This window comes from Arachis duranensis, chromosome 2 (assembly GCF_000817695.3).
Source record: "Arachis duranensis cultivar V14167 chromosome 2, aradu.V14167.gnm2.J7QH, whole genome shotgun sequence".
Taxonomy (NCBI): Eukaryota; Viridiplantae; Streptophyta; class Magnoliopsida; order Fabales; family Fabaceae; genus Arachis; species Arachis duranensis.
The window spans coordinates 3364190-3372046 of record NC_029773.3 but is presented as its reverse complement, the minus strand read 5'-3'; positions in this window follow the sequence as shown (position 1 = coordinate 3372046).

The window sequence follows — 7857 nt, the reverse complement described above, 5'->3', positions numbered from 1 at the left end:
GAGTGATGATAATGCTATGCTTAAGAATATTTACTTGCATATTATTATATTGAGAATGAGAGGTACATAAAAAAGATATAACAACGAAACCAATACTTTATTCTCAACCATTATGTCCTATATTCTTGTTCATTAAGTGGGTGCTTACTAATATATTATACCATTATGGTTATATTCTTCTACATATTAATGCCAAAAAAATGATAAAAATAAAAAAGTAAAAAATTCTTAACAGCTATAATCTAAACAAGTGTAATAATTCATATCATGCATGAGAGTTTTTTTCTTTTTTTTTTATCAAAAATAAAGAAATTCGAATATGCAATTTTTTAAGTGAATATAAGGAGATTATACCACTTAAACTATAACTCATTGGCATATTATGCATGAGAGTTATTTGATATTGTTTTATACTTTAGAATAAAATAATAAATAATGTTAGAGTATAATATAATTAACACCAATTAGCATTATTTAACATATCTGAATATTTATTATATCTTTATTATTTCGATTCTCTTAACACCTATAAATAATTAAATACCCTTCTATATTGTATCATTCTCGACAATCTAAATACACACAAATATTTTTCTATTGGTCTCTTTTATCATTTTCTAACATGATATTAGAGTCATGTTATCCTCATTGAGGAGGATAAGTTGATTTTTTTTTCTGGTAAAATTATCGTATTTTTTTATACTTTTTTTGTACTTTTTTTTTTCTTTTGTCAACGCTTTGATTCTTTTCTTATCTCACCGATTAACTCATTCACTACTTATTCTTATGGAGAAACCATATGTTTTTGTCCTTTTCGGTAGTTTGTCATCTTTTCGCACTATCACTTTTCAGTAGTTTTCTAGCAGTTCGCCATCTTTTCAGCAGTTTTTTTACAGTTGGCCACTCTTGTAGTAGTTTCGTCTGCATCTATTTTATCAATTTATGCATCTTTTTTATTTCATTATTTTAAATAAGTTTCAAACTCAAGTGAACGGAAACTGCTAAAAAGTGACAAAGTGCGAAGAGATAACAAACTATTGGAAGGTAATGAAAAACATATGGTTTCTCCATGAGAATAAGTAAGTAGTGAATGAGCAAATTGATGAGGTATGAAAAGCATCAGAGCATCGACAAAAGATAAGAAAAAATATGACACGAAAGAGAAGTATGAAAAGTACGATGATTTCACCAGAAGAAAATCAAATTATCATCATCAAGGAAGATACCATGGCTCTGATAGCATGTTAGAAAAGGATAAATGAGAACGATAGAGAAAAGGTTTGCGTGTATTCAAGTTATCTGGAATTATACAATATAGAAATGTATTTATAGCCTTATAGGTGTTAAGAGAATCGAAATAATAAAGACGTAATATCATATAATAAATATTCAGATATGCTAATTGATCTAATTGATCGTTCCGTCGGCGTTTCCTTGTATCAATTCCATCTGCGTTCCCTTTCGATAGTTCCGTCTGCGTTTTTTTCTGACAGTTTTGTCTGTGCTTCCTTGTAGCAGTTCCATTTGCATTTCTTTGTGCCAATTCCGTCTGCGTTTTCTTTGGCAGTTTCGTTTGTGCTTTTTTCAAACAGTTTCGTCTGCACCCGTTCTATTAGTTTATGCATTTTTTTTATTTCATTGTTTTAAATAAGTTTTAAACTCACCAATGAGTTATATCTCAAATGGCATAATCTCTCCATACTCAATTAAGAGGTCGCGGGTTCGAGTCTCTTATCTTTTGGTAAAAAAAAAATTTTCAAACTCAAATTGCCACATAAATTTGAGGGAGAATATTAGAGTATAATTAGGACTAATTAAATCAATTAATATTATTTAACATATCTAAATATTTATTATAAAATATTATATCTTTATTATTTCGATTTTCTTAACACCTTAAATATCCTTCTATATTGTTATTTTCGACGACCTAAATATACACAAAACATTTTCTTTGTCATTCTCTTTTATCCTTTTCTAACAAATAATATAAAGGATTGATTAATTTATTGAGCTTAAAAAGAAAAAAACTAATATAATCACAATGCAAGATAAGTTTAACAATATTTTAATAATCCAAAAAATAACTACTCTAGTTGTGATAGTGTCATATTGACATAACTCAATACAGATCAATTAATATTTTTAACAATATAAATTAGTTTAATTATGTCAAACTAATATAATTAAAAATATATTTATCATAATTCTTTATTTTTTTCTGTGTGAACTCTTCTTGACCTTAACTTTATAGTATTTTCATACTCCCTGTTAATTTTTTATCAAAAAACGGGTTAACTTTTGTAGCTTTTATTGAAAATAGTGCATTTAATTCGTTAAAAAAATATCAAAATAAGAATCTTATTAATATAATCTTTTTTAACCATAATTATAGGGTATATCTTTTAATGAACTTGAAACAAATCTTGGGTAGGATCTTGAATAAAATAAGGAGTTAGTTAACAAATATTTCTAGGACACTTGTTAAGAAGAATATTAAAAATATATAAAAAAGGAATTTTCAGTAAAAACTTTCCTTTTTTACCAGTTATTTAATATTATTATTCATAATTATTCATGATTATGATTATATTGTATTCAATATATATTGCTTATAATATATAATCTGTATTTGTGAAGTTATTTTGGCGTTGAAACAATTCCAAATCAGAAAACGATTCTGTAATTAATACATTATTCATGTTTCACCAATTGTTATCACAAATTGAGATTTTCTAACATATATTCGGTTTCTCAAATTTAATGGTCTTGATTGCAATGAACCCTTTTTCCTAGCCTATATAAATCGAGCCATCTTAAGCCATGGAAACATGCAACAAATAAACTTTCATACATTTTTATATTTTTATATGTTACATGTTAATTACATTATTATTATAATTATTTAGGTAAAGGTGTGATATAGGAGCTTCCTTTACTTCAATATCTGAAGAAAATGAAAGAAAGCATATATGTTCTTCTCATTCATGGATACCTATGGCTTCATAAACAAAGTTCGGTTGGAGTTCAAAGGTTTCCATGAATTAGAAGAATTGAAGTTTACTTGATCTTTTGATATTGGAGTGAAGGAAGCTCCTAATTTTTTTCCTTTTTTTTTCCTCTATCTAATAATTCCAACCCGTTGTTATATATACATATATTATTACGGAATTTGTTAAAAATAAATACAATTTAATATTTCCAACAATAAATTTAAACAATATTAAATATTAAATTAGGAAGAAAAATCAGGTGAAGTTTTTTTTATTATTGTCAAAATTGAGTGGATTATTCTAGTTCTACAATCATGTTTTTTCTCTAAACATTTGTGGCGGTACTAGTTTTAGTGACGAAATCAAGGAATATCCACTTGAATATTTCTCTTAAAAGAAGTTGATTTATTTGAATTTGGTATTTAGTATTGTTTTAATTTGTTTTTGGACATACAGGGCTGAGAAATTTGTAGAAAAGCCACAGTGATTTGTTGGACATTGGAATGCCAAAGGACTACATTACTGGCCTGAGAGACTCTACTTGGATTCAATGAGGAAAAAGACTCCTTCTAAGGTGGGATCAGGTCAAGTCTTGTGGCACCAAAGATAGTCATGTGATGTTTATGTCTTTTAATTTTTTTTCTTTTAAATGAACATATTATATATTATTAATTTTACGACAAAAAATGTACGTATTATTTTTTTATTATAATTGAAATTAAATTTTTTTTTAATTAAAAAATTATCTCCTCTTTTTTTTTATTTCTCTCATTCTTTTATCCATTTTATCTCTTTTATATATTATTATCAATAAATAATTACAAACTTGACAATCAAAATATGTAATATGACATTCTCTAAGTACAATTAAAATTAAATTAAAATTAAAATATAAATATATGATACTACTAATTTTAAAAGTTATTTTACCTAATACATTTGTTGTTGTTTGTGCTTATTAAAAGTCTTTTTTTTAATTTAATTTACCAAATATAGATGCTACAACTTTTAAAATAGGGTAAAGTATTAAATTAATCATTTTCGTTTGGGTGTAATCCTGTTTTGGTCCTTAAGGTTTAAAGTGTCCTATTTGAATCCAAAAAAATTTCATTTAGCTTCAATGTAGTCCTACGATGAGGTCAAAGTTAAATAATTAACAAAATGTCCTATATGACAGTAGTACAAGAACAAGATCGATAATTTAGAATAAGTACAAGCTCCAGAGGCACAAAATCAATCGTGGATATATCAATATATTTATTTATTATTTTTCTTACAATTTAAATGAAATATTTTCTATACAACTAAGGAGAATGATAAATAAATGTATTGATGCATTCATGGTTGATTTGTGCTTCTGGAGCTTGTACTTATTCTCCAAATTATCGATCTTGTTCTTATACTATTGTCATGTAGAACATTTCGTTAATTATTTAACTTTGACTTCACAGTAGTACTACATTGAAACTAAATAAAATTTTTTTAGATTCAAATAAGACACTTTATTAAACTTTAAAGACCAAAACAGGATTACTCCCAAACGTAGGGGACTAATTTAATACTTTACTCTTTAAAATATTATCTTTTAAAAGCTTGGTTTTATAAGCTACTTTTAAAAAATAAAAACTTCACCAAACCAATCCTTAGTTTGGAAATTTTTTTTAAAGAAATGCTTGTACTTTTCAAAAGCACAAATTTAATATTGTGTTTGATAAATAAAAAAAACCATGTACTTGTACTTACATTTTTTAAAAGATAGAGGTATTTTTGAATGCGAGAGTCTAATATGACCTCATACATTAATTAACTCAAAATTTAACTTTTATATTTATGTATATTATAATATTTTTAAATTTTTAAAAGTTATTTTATCAAATGCAATTGTTGTTACTTATGCTTATTGAAAGTTATTTTTAATTTGATTTACAAACATAAATGCTACAACTTTTAAATAACTATATTTTAAAACCTAACTTGTATAAGTTATAGTTGAAAAGTAAAAATTTCACCAAATCAAATCTAATTGCATTTGGTAAAATAGTTTTAAAAAATTAAAAATAAGATAAATACCAAATCGATACTCGAAAAATTCTGGCGCTGACAAAATGATACCTGACTTTTGTTATTGACAAAATGATCTTTAAAAGATTTTAAAATTTGACAAGCATGTTTTCGAATATTAATAAATACAAGCTATTTTTGAAAAATTCCACCTTAGATGCTTTCAAAAACACTTTCATCTTTTAAAAGCGACAAACACAAGTACATTATCTATTTCATTTACCAAATACAAAATAAAAAATTTGTTATTTTTAAAAGCACATACATCTTTTCAAAAAATGTTACTAAACCAAGTCTTAGTCAATTTTTTTTGTTCACAAATCTCAATTTTTAAGTCTGAACTATGTATTTTTTAAAAAAATTTAAATAAAAACACCTATTTTAAAGTTAAAAAAAGTTACTTTGGGTCAGAAACCTTAAACAAACTAGTTTTTTTTTTGGATAAATTGAGTATTTGAATCAGATCAAATATTAATGAAAAGAGTTTTGATTTTTTTTTTGGAAAAATATAAAAATAAAATAAAATAAAATCAATGAAGCCATTACAAGTTGACTATTTAACTCTATTTGTTTTAGAGGTAATCAAACTACGTTAATTTATAAGAATTGTTTTTTAGAAATTTGTTCATAATCTATATTGACAATTTTAAAATTACATATATATGTTATTTATCTTTTATATATATACACACATTTATAATATTTTTTCATTGACATTATTATTGGCTATAAATAGACTTTACCGTTAAATAAAATTATAAAGAAATTAAAAATAAAATTAGTTGATATCTTCTCGATATTTTATTCAAGTTTTAATTTAAATGCAAGTTAAATTTGTATTTTCGATTTATATTTGTTTGATAATCCTAAATATGATATATAATAGATATATTTAAAAGTATTTTAAAAGTAACTATTCAATTTTATAAAATTGAAAAATAACTATGAGATTGAAATTAAGATGAAGTAAAATATAAAAAAAATTATAAGGAGTAAAAGTAAAATAAGAAATTAAAAATAAGGTAAAAAAAAATTAAAAGAAGTATAAAAAAGTAGAAAAGATAATGAGTGCAATTGATAAAAAAAAAATACATTGATAAAAAAACTTTAATCTAATCCATGAATATAAAAAATAAAAGATTTTGATGACTATGTCTATAGCCAAAACAATGCCTATGCCTAACTTAGATTATTCTCTCTGTTATTGCTATAGCACAGGTTCTGTTAATAATTCACATGCTCAAAGATGATATAATGTTGTTCTTTAATTTTGTGTTTTTATTCTTTTTATTTATTATTTTTTCTTCTTAGGAGATAAACAAAAGCCAATCAATCATTAGTCTACTAAGTTAATAATCTTTTTTGCATTAGTCATAGATAATTGCTTTTATAAACCCTAAACCCTATTGGTTACATGAAGCAGTCAAGAGAAGGAAGTTATATACAAAATGGCAAGATGCATACGAAGGACATGATCAAAATACTGCAATCGTTTCATGCATGGGAAATAAAGGTTCTATTGCATATTCATTTATAATTGATTGCATTATTCAGGTACAATTCGTATTCTAAGCTATTTGTTTGGTTGTAGGTGTGGCTGTTGTATATACGCTGATGGTTGTAATGTGTAAGCAAAATATTATTTTGATGGGCACTAACATAGGCACTGCCTAAGACATCATCGGTAGGTGATCATAGTTTATTTACGGTGAATTCTATCCAACTCGCTCTAAAATAATATGTAAGTTATCTTTCATGATGTATCACACTTTAATTGTTCGTTATCTTAACTATTGTTGGGTTATTTTGTAATTTATTATTTTAGATGGGTAATTGTATAATTTTTTAAAATATTAAAATTCTACCCCGTTAATTGAAGCACGTTCTCACGCAATCTCTTTCTACAGTGCATCATTCCTTAACGGGTTATTGAATTCTCATTACTCTTAACTTTCCCGTTCTTCACAGTATAGTCAACGCCGACTTCATTTCTATCTCTTGTCCTCTCACTCAATCCTTTTTTTTATAGCAATGAAGTCAGCGCCGACTATACTAGCAATTAAGAGATTGCGTGCAACTAAGTCAGCGCTGCTTACCGGGTAGAATTTTAATATTTTAAGAAATTATACAATTACCCATCTAAAATAATAAATTACAAAATAACCTAACTATAGTTAAGATAATAACCAATTAAAGTGTGACGAGTAACTTACATGTTATTTTAGAAGGAGTTTGGTAGAATTCACCTTTATTTATACATATCATTTATTCTAACTTGAGTCATAAGTTAAGTTTTATATATTCTATAAGAGAATTTTGACATGAAATTTAACAAAACTTTCAGATGAATGCTAATAAATCAGCTCGAAGTTAGTCCAAAAAATATAACCAAATTAGTTACATAACTTTTATAATATGATGCCTTAAGAATTTATTTGATTGTCAAATGTCAAAGTGCAAAACAAAAACTGAATTCATTGCTTTCAATGTATTAAAAACCAAAAAATCATAGACAATAATAGGCAAAACCAAAAATTGAAGTCGTTTACTCGAACAATACCATATGAGATAATGACTCTAATCCAGAATGTTTTTGCTCGTTGCAATAAATAAGGTATTTTCTTTTTAAATTATTTTATTTCATGCAATATTTTGTGTTTCAAGTTGTGTTGAATGACTCTTGTATTTTAATTCATGTAATTCCTTCTATATATCGCATATGTCATAGATAATTTCATGTAATAATCCCTTCTTAAATCTTTTTTAGGCTTCAATAATTTCTTCCTTAATATATGTGTTTCTT